General features: G+C 42.0%; 1 long non-coding RNA gene across 1 annotated transcript in view; it reads left to right on the top strand.

Annotated features, from left to right (window-relative positions):
• LOC122790692 overlaps positions 1 to 19,606 on the top strand; it is a 260,261-nt gene that overhangs the window by 188,850 nt on the left and 51,805 nt on the right. The gene's annotated exons all lie outside the window — the stretch shown is intronic.

Raw genomic sequence — 19,606 nt, 5'->3', positions numbered from 1 at the left:
TAAACTCGAGATGGTTATCAAATCCCATGGTGATACACAAATTCTCAAGCAAGGACTGAACCAAATAAATACTTTGTGTATTAATTGTGGGCTTATCCTGAACACAAAGAAATACATCATTTGGTAAATTTAACATGACTATTGCTTACCATTTGTACAACATTCCACTTAAATTTGGCATAGTCATCAGGCACTAGGGTATGTATGTTGATAAAAAGAATCTTTTTTCACCACGTTTGTGGTGATTAGAAAATCCTTTTACGTTGCACATCTTATCCTTCATGGTATCTCCTCAAGGTGCAAAGAAGTTATTGTCCAACTTTATACCTCTCTTATTGGGCCCATCATTGAATGTAATGCTTCCTTTTTCATGTACCTCATTAAGCATGTAAACCAGCTTGAGAGACCACAGTGTCTATTCATCAAAGAATCTCTAGTCTCATTACCATTAGTTACCATAATAGACTAAAAGCCCTATTCCTGTATCTAGTGCTGTGCAGACTCTGAGGGCTGATGTCTGATTAAACATCCATGCTATGAATGACCCAGCACTCTTACATTCACTGATTCATATAATGTTTCTAGGCTAATGACCCAGGGTGGAGGGGGGGGGGGCTTTCTAAGCCTAGCCAAGTTTTTTTGAAAGAATAATGATGTCTTCTTTCCTAAAAGGACATTGACAGCCAGGCATTTATAAGCTACCTCTGTCCATAAGGGATATGGGAGCCAGGCTCGGTGTAAATTTCCTATCCCGGGCATTCCAACAACCAGCTCTTGCTCAATCCCAAGAAGAGCAAACTCCTCTTATTCATTCCTAAGCAACACTCTCTCGACAAAGGATCCTTCAGAATATCTTCATTAAACAACACAGCAATAGATACAAAGACATGCATCTGGAACGTTTCTCCCCGGGCCTCCACTGAAAACTAGCTTTGTTCCGAGCCAGACTTTCCTGGTAAACAAATGTTAAATAAATAAAAATAGATGTTGTTCCACATACCAAACTATTAGGTGCTACTATTGACAGCAATCTCAAATCTGACTTGCATATAAATAAGACTATCAAATTAACCCATCAAAAACTTGATATGCTATATAGGGCTAAACCATTCCTAATGAACTCTACTAGAGCCAAACCTGCCACCACATACCTCTTAGCTTCCCTTCTTTATGCTTCACCTATTCTAACTAACCTAAGCATCACCCCAAAAACCAAACTTGAACAATGTTACAACAAAATAGTAAAATTTGCCACTACTCAACCTCATAAATCTCATCACTACTTATTTCTTAAACAACTTAACTGGCTTGAGCTTCCACAGCAAATCCACTTGAACCAGCTACTCCTAATTCATAAACCACTCTACAACCCCCTAGTCTCTCCAACCATCTCCTCCATCTTTAAATACTATCTTCCTCATCGGGAGCTTCAATCTTCTGACAAACACCTTCTATCTATTCATAAACCAATAAAATCCAGTGGTCACATTCTCTATTTTTACTAAATAGCTAAAGCTTGGAATAACCTGCCACCTACTATCTGACAAGTTCCTCACTACCAAAATGTCAAGTCCCTTCTTAAAGAACATCTTTCCAACGATGGTGTTTGTCACTACACTCTCAATTGTGGCTTTGTAGAAGGTGAGTAGGATCTGTGGGGAGAGGTTAGCTCTACGAAGTCTCCTAAAGAAGTGGAGATGCTGGGCTCTCTTTATAAGGTAGGAAGTGTATGTGCCCCAACTTAAGTCTTGCGAGATATGTACCCCTAGGAATTTGGTACTATTTACTCTCTCCACAGTGGCACCATTGATAATGATAGGGGTGTGTGGCTTTTTCTTTTTCCTAAATTCAATAATGATTTTCCTTGGTTTTCCCAACATTTAATGCTAAGCTGTTGTCAGAGCACCAGTGAATGAGTTGGTTCACTTCTTACCTGTAGGCCCCCTCGGCTTCCTTCTTGATAAGGCCAATTACTGTGGTGTCATCTGCAAATCTGATGATTCTATTTGACTAATGCATAGCTGTGCAGTCACGTGTTAGAAGTGTGAGAAGAAGTGGACTGAGTATGCAACCTTGTGGGACCCCGGTGTTTAGGGTGATGCTGTTTGAGTGATCCTTTCCAGCTCAAACTATTTGTGGCCTTTCAGTTAGGAAGTTGAGTTTCCAGTTGCATGTTGTGTTTTCTATGCCCAGTTTACTCAGCTTAGACAGCAGTTGTTATAGAATAACCATGTTGAAGACAGAGCTGAAGTCTGTGAACAGCATGCATATATAACAGTCCTTATTTTCCAGGTGGTCCAAGGTGTGATGCAGCATTAAGGTTATGGTATCTGCAGTAGAATGATTTGGCCTGTATGCAAATTGTAAAGGATCAAATGTAGCAGGCAGGCAGGATGTTATATGATCTTTGACTATTTTTTCGAAACACTTCATCACTACTGAGGTAAGTGCAACTGGCCGGTAAAGATTTAATGATGCTGGAGATGATTTCTTAGGCAGAGGGATAATGTCAGTGGTCTTAAAGCATTTAAGCACTTTTTCTAGCTGAGATCATCATCATCATCATCCCCTTTTTCCCATTTACACGGGGTCGGGGTATCGTATTAACTGTCGCCATCTCTCTCGATTCAGTGCCACTCTCCTGCCTTCTTCAACACTAATGCCTGACTGTCGCAGATCTTCTTTCACACAATCCATCCACCTCTTTGCTGGATGCCCTCGCTTCCTCTTCCCTTCTTCCTGTCTGTCCCAAATCTCCCTCACCAGATTGTCTTCTGCTTTTCTACACATGTGCCCATACCATCGTAATCTGTTTTCATTGATCTTTTCTGCAATTGGAGCTACTTTGGCTTCTGCTCTTATGTCCTCATTTCTTCGCCTGTCCCGCAGTGTGCATCCTACCACCTTTCTCAGGCACTTCATTACCATCACCTCTAGCTTCTTCAACTGTTCTGCCTTTACTGCCCAGGTTTCTGTACCATACAGTAGTACTGGTTGCACCACTGTCTTGTACACCTTACTTTTCAGCTTCTTTGGCATTCTTCTGTCATGTACTACACCTGATACTCTATGCCAGGTGGCTGCAACCCCTCTGATTCTAGCTTTGACCTCTTCATTCAGACTACCCTTCTCCTCAACCACCCCTCCCAGATACTTGAAGCTGTTTACCTGTTCCACTATCTTCCCATCTATCTCTATTCTCAGCTTCTTCTGATTTCCCCAATCTGCTGCCATTACCACTGCCTTATCTGTGCTTAGTTTCATCCCATGTGCCTTCAGATTTGCATTCCATTCTCCTACCCTTTGCTGAAGTTCTAGATCAGAGTCTGCCTGTACAGCCACATCACCTGCATACAGCAGCTTTGTTGCTCTGACCCCTCCAACCTGTTTGCTGATGTAGTCCATTACCAGTATGAACAGCAGTGGGCTCAGAGCTGAACCCTGGTGTACACCCACTCCCACTGGGAAACCCTCAGTGAGGCCAAACACTGTTCGTACTTGAGTCACTGGGTCCTTGTACATAGCCTGTACTAATTCTACCAATGTTTCTGGGACTTCAAACCACTGCAGTACTGCCCAGATCAGCTTTCTTGGGACCTTGTCATATGCTTTCTCCAAGTCTAGGAAAGCCCAGTTTGACTCTCTCCTCTTCTCTAGTTTCTTCTCAAGTATATGTCTCAATGCAAACTTCGGGTCTGTTGTGCTGCATTCTGATCTGAATCCGAACTGTTCATCTCCCATCTTACATTCTACTATTCTGCTTATCCGTTTATCAATCACCCTCTCCAGAACTTTCATGCAATGTGGTAGGAGTTTGATGCCTCTGTACTGTCCACAGTTGTGGATGTCCCCTTTGTTCTTGTACACTGGCATGAGTATGCTTATTCTCCAGTCATCTGGAATACGCCTTTCTCTCCACACTGCAATTAGTACCCTCAGGAGCCATTTCTCCCCTAGCTCACCCAGCATCTTTATCATATCTGCTGTGACCTCATCTGAGCCTGCTGCTTTCCTGACTTAATTTTCCTTAGTGCTGCTCTTACTTCTTCTAAGCTGGGCTCCTCTTCTACTCTCATTGTAGGCTGTTTCTGGGGCAGTAACGCTTCTGTGGGGTTTTCTTCATTCAGAAGCTGCTGGAAATACTCCTTCCATCTGCCTTTGATGTCCTGTGGGCTGGTAAGCAGGTTGTTGCTGGAATCCCTTATGAAGGGTGTCTGACTATCTTCTTTATCTTTCTGTCTTTGCCTTGCAACCTGGCATAGTTTCTTTGTGCCTCTTACTGAGTCACTTTCCAGAAGCTGATAGAGTGCCTCTGATGCCCTATTCTTTGCTATTGCAACTTCTTTCTTAGTTTCTTTGTTAGCCAACCAGTAGTCCTTCCTAGCTTGGTCAGTCTTTTCAATCTCCCATTTCTTCCTGCACTCCTTCTTTCTTTTGATTACTTCCTGCACTTCTGCATTCCACCACCAGCTTTCCTTATGTACCTTATTTCCATACCTGGCTCGGCCACATATCTTTTCTGTGGTCCTAACACATGCTGTTTTAGGCGCTGCCACTCCTCTTCAACTCCACCTATTTCCGCCTCTTCTCGGGGTGCTAGAGCCCTGAGTAATTCCTTGAACTGCTGTACTTTCTCTCCAGTCAACTTCCAGGTCTTCAGCCTGGTCTCTGTTGACCTTAGAGCCTTCTCTGACCACTGCTTGCAGCTAATTGTGGCAACTACTGGTTTATGCTGTGAACTGACTGTTTCACTGGGGATGACTTTGCAATCATGGATTCTACCCCAGTGCCTTTTCCTTACTAGGAGGAAGTCTACCTGAGTTGCATGTTGGCTACTCTTGTATGTGATCTTGTGACTGCCTCTCTTTCTGAACCATGTGTTGGCTACTATCAAGTCATTTGCCAGACAGAAGTCTAGAATGGCTTCTCCTTCTTTATTCCTATTGCTCCACCCATGTGGACCCAGGCAGTCCTCATATCCTGTTCTGTCTGTCCCGATATGTGCATTTAAGTCACCCATTATCAACACCAATTCATGTTGTCCTGCTTTATCTAGTAGGTCCTGCAACTGCTGTCCGAATGCACTCTTTTCCTCACTATCACAACCCTGCTGTGGGGCATAGGCTGAGATTATGAATACTGTCCTATCATTACACTGGAGTCTGATTGCCATGAGTCTGTCATTAATTCTGATGAAATCCCTCACTGACTTCTGAAGCCTCTGTCTCACCACAATTCCTACACCATTTCTAGCCTGTCCACCACCTGAGTAGTAGAGTCTGGATCCCAAGCCAAGTGGCTTTGTTGCACTGCCCTTCCATCTCGTCTCTTGGATACATAGGATGTCCAGCCTCCTCCGTATCATCATGTCATCCACTTCTAAGCTGCGTCCTGTCAGTGAACCTACATTAAGCGTAGCAATTCTTAGTTCATGTTTGGCAGGTTGGTTGGTTTTATGTCCAGCTTTCACTCAACAGAGCTATCCCAGGTAACCCAGGCTGGGCAACTAGACACCGGCCAGCCAGTAGCCTATTGACCCAGAGCTGCTGGGCTTTTATGGCGGGCACACACTGGCCAATATGGGCACATATACCCCTCCCACCGTTATCATGGGTCCTTGGCATGGGTCAGAGAGTAGGCCGGGTATTCAACCCACTTATCACCGGTAACTACCCATGCCCATTTTTTGGCGACAGTCAACATGACCGAATCACCTAGAGCCATATTTTACACCATTGAGTGGCTAGCCTGCCACGGCATGCAGTTTGTGATCCATGTTCTCCTATCTTGAGGATACTGTACAACACCACAATAGATGCCCAAAGCAGTTGGTCTTTTTACAACTCTTCCCCCCATTAGGCACCATGTAGAGTCTGTGCTGCTGCCCACAGCTCCATTCATTGGTGAGTCTGAGATGGAAACACTCAGCATGTTTTTCGAACATGGGAGAAACCCCACGGAGACACAGAGAGAACATGAAAACTCCAAACAGGCATTAGTCGGAGGTCAGGATCGAACCTTGTACCTTGTGCATTAAAGGCGAAGACCTTAACCACTAAGCCATTTTTCCTGGCTGAGAGATGCATTGAAAATGTTTGTGAAGACTGGTGCCAGCTGATTAGCACAGTTTTTAAGGAGCTTCCCCAGGATCCTATCCAAACCAGCTGCTTTGAGTGGCTGAACCCTACGTAGGTTCTTGAGTACTTCTTCCAGGTTGAGACATGGTGATGTTCTATTCAATTCCTTGAATCTGCTGAAGTAGATATTTAGCTTGTTTAAAACATCTGGATTATCATCACATCTCGTGGATGGTGGCTTATAGTCTGTGATGGTTTGGATCCCTCTCCACAACTGCCTGGGTCTTTCTGGTCAGAGAGGTGTCTCTGTATTTTTAGACTATAGGCCCATTTTGCTACTCTCACACCTTTGTTAAAGTTAGCCCTGGTCTTTTTCAAAGCTTGTCAGTCTCCAGCCTTAAAGGCAGCATTATGTGCTCTCAGTAATTTGTATACCTCACTGGTGAGCCAGCATTTTTGGTTGGCTCAGATGGTTACATCCTTCAGGGTAGTGATGTCCTCCATACATTTTGTGATGTATCCCACAACTATTTCAGTGTACTCATCTAAATTAATACATTGATTTGTGGTGGAAGCTTCTTTAAATACATTCCAGTCAGTGCATTCAAAGCAAGTCTTGCAGAGGCGAAACAGCACTTTCAGGCCAGATCCTTATTTGCTTCCTGAAAGGTTTTCCCCTTATTAGCATTGGTTTATAGGTAGGGATAAGCAGGATAGAAATGTGATCTGAGCTACCAAGATGGGGGTGGGCAACTGCCAATGTTTGATATTTGAGTACACTTGATCAAGTGTGTTTTCACCTCTTGTAGAGAAGTTTATATACTATTGGTAGTTTGGTAGGACAGTTTTCAGTTTGACCTGAATGAAATCCCCAGCTAAAATGTTGACACATGCTGGGTACTTGTTTTTCAGATCACAGGCTAACTGATGTAGGCTGATGAGCGCTTCATTAGTGTTTGCACTTGGAGGTATGTAAACTGCAGTTATAAAGATAGTTGAAAACTCCCTGAGCAAGCAGAATGGACATTTAATTGTAAGGTACTTAATGTCAGCTGAGCAATGGCTAGTAATGACATCATTGTTTTCACACCAGCTGTTATTGATGTATCTGCAGACTCCCCCACCTTTTGTTTTGCCACTGAGAGCCTATAACCTGTCTCTCTGAATAAGGAGAATTTGTCTATTCCAACAGCTTGGTCACTGATATTTGAATTTAGCCAAGTCTCAGTGAATATAAAATACAGCCATTTCTTACCTTACTGTTTGTGTTAATGTCCAGCCTGATAAAGTCCATTTTGTTATCCAGAGATCTTACGTTAGCCAGCAATATAGAAGGAACTGCAGGCCTGAATGGAGATTTTCTTAATCTGATGCTGATACAAGCTCTGTTATCCCTTTTCCTACGTCTGTCACATCTCATATGCTTTCTACTTTGATTTGTGTTGTTTATTTGAGAGACAAAGCAGCTACAGCAGTCTGGATGAATCTTCATCAGCATTCCCAGTTCATTTAGTGATTCAGGCCCCACAAGGCCTGCAGACATCAGCTCTGCAAACCACTCACACAGTGAACAGATTCAGCAGAGCAGAATGACCATAACACCTTCCCACATTTGAAAATTCAGTAAAATTAGTAAGTCCAGGTAAAATCCACTGCGGAAAATTAGCTAAAAGTAAGTAGTGCATTTGCGAGCCAGATTAGCCACAGCCATGCAGGGCACTGTCATCTTTTTTTTTTTTTGTTTTGTTATGCATGTTTGTTTTTGCTTTTAGTATGTATGGCTATGTTCCTCGTACGCTTGGCCAAGAATTCTTCTTTTGTTGTATAATCGACTGATACTGTGATTCTACCAGGGTGGCTTGCCTCTTGAGTTTTTCTTATTCTTAATATATATGGGTAGAGATCACTCTATACAGCTATTAATATGACTGGCAGAGATTTTATAAATTCCTCATCATATGCTATGGTGTTTAGTGAGTTTGGGGTGCTTGGAAATTAAAATAATTCCACCATGTAGATAAAGCTGGTGTACTAAAAAATCAAGTAAAATAAAACAAAATAAGTAAACTGGCACCTATTTAGCCAAGGTGTTGCTTAGTAGAGAGCAGTTAGCCGTGGAATAGTTTCTAAACATTTTGGTTTCACTGGATCCCCTGATTTAATTTTTTATTTCAAGTAATACTACCTTATGGTCAGATATGACAAGCAAAGGCATTACACCGGGTGAGGAACATTGGCCATCCATGTTCTTGAGCACAATGTCAAGGATGTTTGTACCCCTGGTAAGAGAATGGACCAGCTATTCCAGAATGTTGGTATTAACAAAGTTTAGAAATTGCTTGGCTTGTGCATTAGAAGTGCTGTAGGATTCCCAGTCTATAGAGGGATAGTTGAGATCCCCCATGAATATTGTATTGGGTTGAAGGGTGAGGGACTCTAGTACATTGAGATAGGTAGTATGGGTTTCCTCGGACATGGAGTGGGACCTATGTGTTGCAAGGATATGGTATGACTCCTTGTTTATGTTGAGTTGCACATGTATGAGTTCCAGTGGGTCATACACTTTTAACTACTCTGGATGAGAGGTTGCTTTTAGTAGAGACTGAAACTCCTCCGCCTTTAGTTCCTTCCTGTGCAGTAGCTAGTCTAAAGGTGTGAAAGGCATTATAACCTTGCATTGTTGAGGTACTGTTCATCAGTTTTAACCATGTCTCCATTACTACACAGATGTCTACACTCTCCAGGGACAGGAAGGGAGTTTTTTGTTTAGACTTCTAGCAATGAGCAGTACTACCTTCAGATATTCCTTCATAGATTCAGTTAAGTTGGTAGGTTTATCAGTTTGGCATTGCCTAAAAAAGGTGCTATGAGGGTGGAAAAGGTCTTCAAACACTCCAGACTAAAATGGAAGGGGCCTTCTCCAATATTGAAAACTGGTTAAAAAACTCACAACTAATACTGAACCCCAAAAAGACTCACCTTATGCTTTCCCACCTACCAAAACTATTGACTCGTCTGCTCTTTTCTGTCTCAGTTCTGCTAGTAACACCCAACTCTCCCCAGTATCACAAGTTAAACTTCTTGGTGTAATACTTGACCAAAACCTAACGTTTGACAAACATATAACACAAACTATATCCAAAGCCCATAAAAAACTTGAAACCCTATACCCCTGCAAAAACTATCTAACCAAAAACAACAAAATTACTATATCCAGAACTCACCTTCTCTACATTGCTTTATGCATCCCTGTATTAATAAACCTTAACAAGACAGGCCTACAGAAATTGTCCATGTGCTATAATAAAATAGCTAGATTCACAACCAATTCTAATTTTCACTCCCACCACTGTCACTCACAAAAACAATTAGGTTGGCTAGAACTCCCCAACTTACTAAATTATGACCAATTCATCATGACTCATTATTTGCCATACCACTCAAACAAGATTCCTGATCTCTCAGGCTTACTCAACTTTCACAATTCTGCTCACCAACTAAGATCCACAAACAAAGCCCTTCTTGAAGGGTCTATATTATATATTCGAAGGTTCAAAATTTCGAACCTCATATGCTCGACAACATATGAGTGAAACCTGAAACCTCGAACATATAATAAAAAAGTAAAAAGAAAGACTTACCTTAATGCTCTGAGCAGGGGGGCAAACCCCCTGCACCCCCCCCATATAAATATACCAACTCTGAGACCGCACTTCAGTACAGAAAAGGGAAATTTTCCCATTCTGCGTGTACAGAGCCATTGCCTTTCGCCTTCAAACTTTTCAAAGTTCGATCATATGGTGTCGACCATATGACATACGAACTTTGAAATGTTCAGCAATTTAATAGGGACCCTTCTTGAAGTAGCTAAGTGTAGACACAGTGCTGGTGAATCCCTCTACTCCTACACAGTTGCTAAAATCTGGAATTCCCTTCCACCAGATATCAGATTGCATAACAGCAGTCCCATCTTTAAAACTCAATTAAAAGCCAATCTCAATCCCATCTGGCAATGTACCTGTACTGACCATGGCTAGCCCTACTACCACCATTCAGATAAATCTTCCTCTGGCACTACTCAAAGGTCAAACACATAGAAAAAAAGAATTACCATAACAAATTGTATTTTTAAATGTATGTATGTAACTGTATATATTATTACTGCACTTTCTTACTCAAATACATTATATGTTCTGTTTTACTACTGTACACTCTATATATTGTACACTTCAGTAACTTCTCATCATACTATGCTATGACAGACTATTGTTTGCTCTATTAATTTGTACTCATCTCTGACTTTTGTATTTATGTTTTTTTATTTTTTATGGCTGTCATGTATGTGGAGCTTTTCTCCCCAGGTCTCTGCTGAAAATGGGCACCTGATTGCCCAGTCACACCAACCCAGTAATCAAATATAAAATAAATAAATATCTGAAAGCCTAGCGGGGACAGGTATAGGCCATCCCTGGCAGAACAGAGTGGTCTGTAAACATGTCCTCCCAGGCCATCAAATATTGTACCCGCACCCCCATATTGACATCAGAAGCTAAGCCAATTGTGAAAATCAATAATTTTCTGTTGGTAAAGTGGCATCATCCATAGAGATGGTAGTATGCTGCTCAGTGCTAGGCTCCTACATGCCTGAGACACATAAACAGAGAGCTCTATCATGTTTCACTTCATATACTCAAGGGAAGTACATCTCAGGTCATTAACACCCACATGGACTATGACAAAGTCATACTGATATCTGTGGTTCAGTGACCTGAGTGCCTGTGTGACAATGGATCCTAGCCCTGGAAAGGCAGCTAACCGTGACTCTCTCCTTACTCAGTCTGTTGAGGAGAACATTGGTGTTCCTCACTTGGAATCACCAATGACCAGGAAATTTGGGTGTGCTAAGTGTAGTAAGTTTGCCTTAAGGACTTAGCAGTAGAGACATTGGATACAGTGTTACTATATGTAGTTGTGGGTGGTGTTTTAATGGAATGTTTACATGATGACTGAGGACTCTTTCTTTGATTGTACTGTGCAGGAAGTCTTATTGTTTTAGGAAGGTTACCTGTAAGTCCCTCAGCATAAGCAGTTTTGTGTGCAGGGTCTTCACCTTGTGCAGTAGGCATGGTGCAAGTGTCACTGACAACTTCTATAAGACTAATTTTGGTTGTATGACAGAGTTTTGCCTCCAGCATTAAAGTGTATTTATACCTCTCGCATACATTATCAGCTTAAGAGTAAATGGGTTTTTAGTGTACATGAGGCAATTGTTACAATACCTCCAAATAACCATCTCAATCAGATTGGCCACAGAGAGATTCAGGAAGTACATATTCATGGCTGTTGATCTGCTAGGGAGGAATGAGGGAAATTTAAATATTGAATAGGTCAATAGGACAAAGAACTTGATGGGTAATGCTAAACTATAGCCAAACTAGATACTGCAATAGTTAAAAAAATCTTTCTAGACAGTAATGCCACAAGAGTGTAGACCACAAATCTTCCTAATGTAAAATAACTGGTTTGGAGCCCAGGTGCTTAAACTAGAATAAAGACACTTAGAATAACAGGAGCAATAAGCCTTCACCAGCAGTTCCCAGCTCATAAGGGGTGAGGCTACCCTCTCCTCCCACAACAGTGTACACCACAAACCTTCTTAATGTAAAATAACTGATTTGGAGCACAAGTGCTTAAACCAGAAGTAAGACACTATTAGAATAACTGATACAATAAGCTTTTAACAAGCAATTCCCAGCTCAGAGGGGCATAGGCTATCCTCTCCTGCCACAAGAGTGTAGATTACAAAACATTCTAATGTAAAATAACTGGTTTGGAGCCAAGTACTTAAATCAGAAGAAAGACACTTATAATAACAGGCACAATAACCCTTAACCAGCAATTCCCAGCTCAGAAGAGTGGAGGTTACCTTCTTCTCCCACAAGAGTGTTTACCACAAACCTTACTAATGAAAAATAACTGGTTTGGAGCCCAAGTGCTTAAACCAGAACTAAGACACTTTCAGAATAACAGACACCATAAGCCTTCAACCAGTAACTCCCAGCTCAGAAGGGTGTAGGCTATCCTCTCCTGCCATAAGAGTGTAGACTACAAACCTTCTTAATTTAAAATAACTGGTTTGGAGCCCAAGTGCTTAAATCAGAACAAAGACACAGAATAATAAGCATAATAAGCCTTCACCGGCAATTCCCAGCTATACAGAACCAGTCATAAAGCAAACATCCAGTTTAGTGACCTAAGTTTAAAGTGCCACATTAACAATACTAGATGGTGTAACAGATACCTCACCCAATGTATTCCTCACTTATCAAATAAGCTGGCCTTGCCTATCAAGCAGAGTGCTTCCCTAGCAATCTTTGAACCAGTCTTGATGACTGGATATGTGATCACAAATTTTAACAGGGGATTGCCTGTTATTATAAGTGTCTTTCTTCTGATTTAAGTACTTGGCTCCAAACCAGTTATTTTACATTAGAATGTTTTGTAATCTACACTCTTGTGGCAGGAGAGGATAGCCTATGCCCTTCTGAGCTGGGAATTGCTTGTTAAAAGCTTATTGTATCAGTTATTCTAATAGTGTCTTACTTCTGGTTTAACCAACAATATTTAGTGATGTGTCTGAGTGTCTTTGTGATCTCCTTGGCTGTAAACTTAGTAAGAACCTATGAATAATGTGGCTAAAGTAGATCATTACCTATTACTTACAGTTCATGAAATGATCTGTAGATTGCGAAATGCAGGTGTCTCTTCAGTACTAAATACAAACTGGGTTTTATATCAAACAAAGCTTAACAAAAAAGCTTCAAATTGTTTGCTTTTAATACATCACTAGGAAGGCACAGATTCCTTAGATGTCTGTTTGATATTTCTTCAGTGGCAGGGTTATTCCAAAGAGTTGCTGTACAAGTGAACAAGGGCATGAAATGTATACTAAAAATAAATTATCTGGTGGTGGTCAGGGCATACAAGAGATGAATACAGCTGCTGAATAGATTATTTAAAGTAAAAGTGGCAAGTATGAAATTCGTGGGTCACACTGATGCCAGAGGGTCTGAAACCTGATACAGAAAAAGCGAAAGTAACAGCAGTAGAGTAGAACAGACAACAAGACCAGAAGACTGGCATTCGTGAAGCCTCTAGGAGTATTGCAGTTTCTTATAAAGTCTTTAACTTAGTGTATACCATAGGAATGGAGTTGTGAACAGAAAACAGTTTTGAACTATGTGAAGAAACTGTTTACAAATGCACTGACATTAAATTACTATGGGACTTCCAAGATGACTGTACACTGATCAACAGCTTAATTTCAGTTCTCCCAGTGTGAAAAAAGAAACAGAGACATAAGACCTAAGAATTCTTCCAATTTGAGTAAAATTCAGTTTCTGGCAAGTAAGTGCAAGACAAATACTGCAAGCCTTGGGGTTCATGGCCTCCTGCATTCTTCTAATTCCATATGCAAGACTGCATATGAGGAAACTACAATGGTATCTAAAAAGCATATGGTGTCAACATTCTCAGAATCTAGAAGCAAGGATTCCTATCATACCTTGCCTATGGTTAGAGTTCCTTTGGTGAGCAGAGGCCTGCTACCAAAACAAGGGACTACCATTCAGTCTACCCCCCGCTGCCCAAACCCTAACAACAGACGCATCAGACTATGCATGGGGGGGGGGGTCTCACCTGGCAGGGAAGTGCATTCAGTGCAAATGTAACCCAAGTCAAATGCATCTGCATACCAATCAAAAAGAAATGTTAGCTGTACAGAATGGTCTGACAGCCTTCAAGGACCACATTCCTCCAGGACAATTAATGGTAAAGACGGACAACACCACTGTTATGTGGTACATAAACAAGCAGGGGGGTACCCATTCTTACCCCCTCTGCAGACTAGCCATGTCACTGTGGAAAACAGCCTTGAGCTACCAAGTACATCTACAGGCTCAATTCCTGCCAGGAAAACTAAATACACTGGCAGACGGACTAAGCAGAAACATCATGGACTCATACAAGTGGAAACTGGAGCCAAAGACTTTCAACATGTTGACAAACAAATGGGGGAGCCCAAATATAGACCTGTTTGCCTCCCCCCAGAACTAACAATTGAACAAATGTTGCACAAGGACTCCCCACAAACAAGCTTGGAAAGTGGATGCTGTGTCCTTCAGCTGGAAAAAACAGTTTATGCCTTTCCTCCTCTGCCTCCCCTCTCCAAAGTACTTCTAAAGATCAAGCAGGACAAACCAAGGATGATATTGATTGCACCAGACTGGCCACGCCAACACTGGTACCCCTTCTTGTGCAGTGTGTCACTGTTGGCTCCATGGTACCTGCCTCAGACCACTACCCTGTTATCTCAGCAGGAGAACCAGATTCTGCACCCTTAGCTTCAAACTCTGAACCTAGCAGCCTGGCTAATTACCTAACCTCTCCTTTACCATCCCCCAGTAAACAAGTGATGGATGTCATTTTAGAGGCAAGGAGGCCTAGTACTAGAAAATCTTATGCTGACAAATGGAAAAGATTCTGTGCCTGGAACCAATCTCAAGGGATAAGCACAGCAGCACCCAACTTACCTCAGATTCTTCAATACTTAACTGAGATGCTTCACAACAGCCTTTCTTTTTCCTCCATCTAAATTCACACCTCAGCCATTTCAGTTCATTATAACACAGAGCCTCCCCTCTTCTCTCATCCATTGCTCAAGCAGTTCCTCAGAGGGGCCAAAACTTTAAGACCACCCAGGAGAGCCCCAACTTTAGCATGGGACCTTAACTTTGTATTGGAGAAACTCGATCTTCCTCCTTTCATGCCAGCTGCTAGTGCAGAGTTAAAATTCCTTTCTTGGAAAACAGTCTTCCTGTTAGCAATCACTTCAGCAAGAAGGGTATCTGAATTACAGGTCCTTATGGCAGTGGAGCCTTTCATCATCTTTCATGCGGACAGGGTGTCCCTCAGAACCAATCCCTCCTTCATGCCCAAGGTGGTATCCAGTGTGGCTCTTAATCAGTTCATTCATTTGCCAACCTTCTTTCCTAATCCACAGAATAAAGGGGAAAGGATACTGCAGTCCTTAGATGTGCACAGACAACTTAGATTCTACTTGGACAGGACTAAACCTCAAAGGAAATCTGAACAACTGCTGGTGGCATTTGCTGCAGGGGCAGAGGGGAAGGCTATTTCAAAGCAAACCATTTCTAAATGGATAGGCCATTGTATTCATTTCTGCTATAAGCACCATGGAAAACCTATCCCACAGGGGATCAGACCCCATTCAACCAGGGCTGCATCTACCTCTACAGCCTTTCTCAGAGGTGCCCCTACCAAGGACATCCTAGAAGCTGCTACCTGGAGTTCAGTACATACTTTCACCAAGCATTACCACTTGCCTATTTTCTCTAAATCCAGAGCTGACTTTGCCACTGTGGTCTTACAGGGCCTTATAGCTGGTCATAATGCTATCTAAATTCCTCCTCCTATCCTTAGCTTTGGGAATCTATCCAAATGTGATGACTGCAACAGTGAAACACAAAGAACATAGTACAGCTGTGTACACTTACCATAAATGTAGATGTTCAAGTGTATTCACTGTTGCAGTCCTGGTTACCCTCCCTCCAGCCCCCTGGCTTCTTTTGGCTATACCTCTACTATCCTTTACTATGCTTAAAAACTTTTTGGTGTATTTGCTTTTTTGTTGTAGGTATAACCTTATTTATATATATATATATATATATATATATATATATATATATATATATATATATATATATATATATATATATATATATATATATATATATATATATATATATATATATATATATATATATATATATATATGTATTTTATTGCTTCCCATTATGGGGGCACCCGACACCTGACATCTGGGGCAAGAAAAACTGATGTAATGGTGTCGGCTGCATGTTTTATACCCCTGACTACCTGACGTCACGGAAGAAGAGACAGCAACTGATGGAGGACCCAAGACTTTGTTAATCAGGCCGACTGAGGGCTACTGCAAGCAGATAACCCAAATGTGATGACTGCAACAGTGAATACACTTGAACATCTACATTTGTTGGGAGGGTGGCCTAATGGTTAAGGTGTTTGCCTTGCAAGCACAAGGGGCAGGGTTTGAGTCTCACAAGGGATAACTGGCTAGGCTTAAAATGGCTCGCAAGGGCAGTTAGCTTAGTACTAATCTATGAACAATCTATGAACTATGTACACAACTGTACTTTTAAACTCCAGCTTTGGTACCATAAATGGCTTTGATTAATTTAGAGGAAAAAAATCAAATGTATCCAGGTAAATGAAACATTGAAGGAGTGTATCTACTTGGATAACAAAAGGCTAGACAAATAGAAGAAGCTTTAAATAGCTATTCAGATGAAATTATAAAACTGCAAAAATCAGAGGTTGACATGAATAAAGGATGGCTGAGTATAAGACTTCTCAAGAAGAGCTGTTTGGACATTTAGCTTTAATACTTATGAGCTAGCTGTGGTGATCTGTGTATCATATGGCACACAGTTCTTGTAGAGAGATATCAGCTGGGATAGACACCTCAGTAAGGCTACATGACAGATCATGTGTAACTGTGTTATTGGCTATGCAGAACTATATATCTAATAAAGATTTTAGAACTTATTTTACAATTGCAGACTGTTGTACTTTACAGCAATATTGATTCTCCAAGTTTGAGATAAGATATTCCAAAAAAAAGTGAGGCGCAGTTCCAGAACTGACATTTTCTGGATTAGTACATATGGATGTTCATTGTGTTTTACTGTTGCAGTCATTACAATTCGGTTATCCTGCTTGCAGGCTACCCGCAGTTGGCCTGAATTCCAAAGTCTAGGTCCAGCGTCAGTTGCTGTCGCCTCTTCCCTGATGTCAGTGCACCAGGGGTATAAAAGATGCAGCCTACGCCATTTTCTTCAGTCTTTCTTGCCGCACGGTGCCCGAAGCAAAAGCAGTTCTCAAGTGCCGGTCAGCCAACTCCGGAGATTTTCAAATTCGAATTTCAGATCCGAAGTCTTCATTAAAGCTAAGTACCACATTGGGGAAACTTTTTTCTTGCTCCAGACCGATGTCAGAAAAAGTTGATAATTGTATTTCTTGTGGGAAGTAAATACCTCATGAGGATTTTCATTCTTACTGTATTCCTTGCCTAGGCTCTGACCACGACGTTGCTAGTTGTCGGTTTTGTGCTAGATTTAACCAACACACTATTAAGCGTCGGTACGATTTTGCATTTCATTACTTTGGCAGAAGATTCAATTATATAATGCCGTCGGAACAGCCGACTACCGGAGTTTATAAAAAGCGCAAAGAAAAAGAAAAGGACAGGCATCCAAGGTCCAAAACCGATAACGAGGCTTCCGCTAGGCCTGTCGCCGGTTCTCAGTGAGGCACTTTCGCAGCCCCTGATGTCCGTTACCTCAGAGCCACAGGCTGCTTCCAACTCCCACATGGAGCTGACTAGGCCACTGGAAACTCAAGGTATTGGACACTCGGAAACTATTCCCTCAGATGGGTCCGGAGCCGCTGAGCAGGCATCGGCTTCTGAGGGTGTTTTCAGGCCTACACAGTTATATGTGAAACCTACTTCAGCTTCAAAGGGAACGACTAAATCAGCTCTAAAGGCAAAGAAACAAGTACAGCATTCTCCTGGACAGGCCACCATGCCTAAAAAACAGATGCTTAAAATGGCCGAAGACCTAATTACTTTGATCAGGGGTTCCCATCCCCCTCCTGATAAGAGGCCTAGGCAAGAGATAGAATATGAATCTTCAGATCAGGTTTCCATTTCCTCTGATTCCTCTTCTGAACATGAATATTCTCTTCCTCCCTATGAGGATTATGATGCTGAAGAATCTATCCCTTCAGCCTCTCCTCCTGAGGATTATTCTTTTGGGGAGACACTGCATACTATGAGAGAGCATTTCCACTGGGAGAGCCAAGATTACTCAGAATCCAAGAAAAGGCTCAGAGACTTCCTTTTATTGCCTCAGCACAGGCCCCTTGCTATCCCACCTGTTTTAGACATTGTAGATTATGTATTTTCAGAGTCCAGTCTCTCTCCAGACTCTTTACCACCAGCTCCTGTTAAGCCAGTCAGATACTACAGGCTTCCTGATTCACATACATTTCTTTATAAAAACCCTGCTGCTGACCCAGAAACTATCTCTCAAGGTCCCAAAGGGGTCCCTCTGATAGGAATTCTAGGGCCCTGGACAGATGGGGGAAAAAGATTTATACTTCTGCTACCTTGGCTGTAAGAGCTTTAAATTGCCAATTTCATATGCTTAAATATTAGCAATATCTTATGTCACTGCTTAAACAGAAAATGTTAACAAATTCAGAATGTGCAGAAAACAAAGAAATGCAGGATGTATTGCATGCAGCTGAACAAGTGGGAAAGCATACTTTGCAATGTGGTTTTGATTCTCTAGAGGCCTCCTGCAGGGTCACTGTTACAGGTTCTGTCATTAGGAGACATGCTTGGTTAAAAGAACAGAATCTGCCTGATCATGTTAAAGCAAAACTATTAGATGTTCCATTACAGCATGACTCTCAGCTAGAGCCTCTTCTGTGTGGAGACATGCGTGAAAGGGCGTACCTTTGTTGAAGGTTGTGCATCAGGGCCGGCAACTCGGCATGTAAAAATCTACTGCCAATCATTAGCGGACCGGAGTTCCACTGTGGCGACCCCTAACCGAGCAAAGCTGAAAGACACAACAGCAACAACATTACAGCATGATACTTTGTTTGGTGTTAAAGCAGAAGAGGTGTTGAAGAAAATGGAGGACAAAGCTAAATCTATGCAAACAGTCAAGGATTTCTTGCAGGTACAGCCTCCCAGAATTAGCAGGATCTGGCCTACAAAAAATTGGTCCTTTCCAGTGTCAGACAGGCCACAAAGAGCCAGATACAGATGCCCCAGAGGCAGATCACAGCCCCAAGGCTCATACAGACCTAAACTATGGGGGGCTTCTACCTCCAAAAGCGGAGAAGACAAATCACAGCCATACAGGAAACAGTCCCAATTACTTTCCCCTGCCGGCACCAAGCACTTATTTTCTGGCAGCCCCTTTGGGGGGAAAACTAGCACTTTTTTCCCCAAAATTGGCACATGATCACCCAGGACAAATGGGTCTTGAATATAGTGTCCCAGGGTTACAGGTTCCACTTTCACACCCTGCCAAGGGCAAAAGGTATGCCAGACCAGCTACACAATCAATGTGCAGAGGCACAAAAACAAGTTTCATCCCTCATGGACATGGGGGCCATTCAGCAAGTACCACAGCAAGAGCAGGGACAAGGATTTTACTCAAGACTTTTCTTGGTACCCAGAAAGGACAAAGCCTGGAGACCAATACTGGACCCGTCTACCCTAAACACATTCCTGGATATTCCAAAATTCAAAATGTTAACTCTGCAGCAGCTTCTGCCCATGTTGGGCAAGAGGGCTTGGCTTGTGACTTTAGACTTAAAAGAGGCATACTTGC

The sequence above is a fragment of the Protopterus annectens genome, chromosome 16.part0 (assembly GCF_019279795.1).
Source record: "Protopterus annectens isolate FY-2018-M chromosome 16.part0, PAN1.0, whole genome shotgun sequence".
NCBI classification, from domain to species: domain Eukaryota; kingdom Metazoa; phylum Chordata; order Ceratodontiformes; family Protopteridae; genus Protopterus; species Protopterus annectens.
The sequence above is the reverse complement of the archived record's forward strand: the minus strand, read 5'-3'. Positions and strand labels throughout refer to the sequence as shown.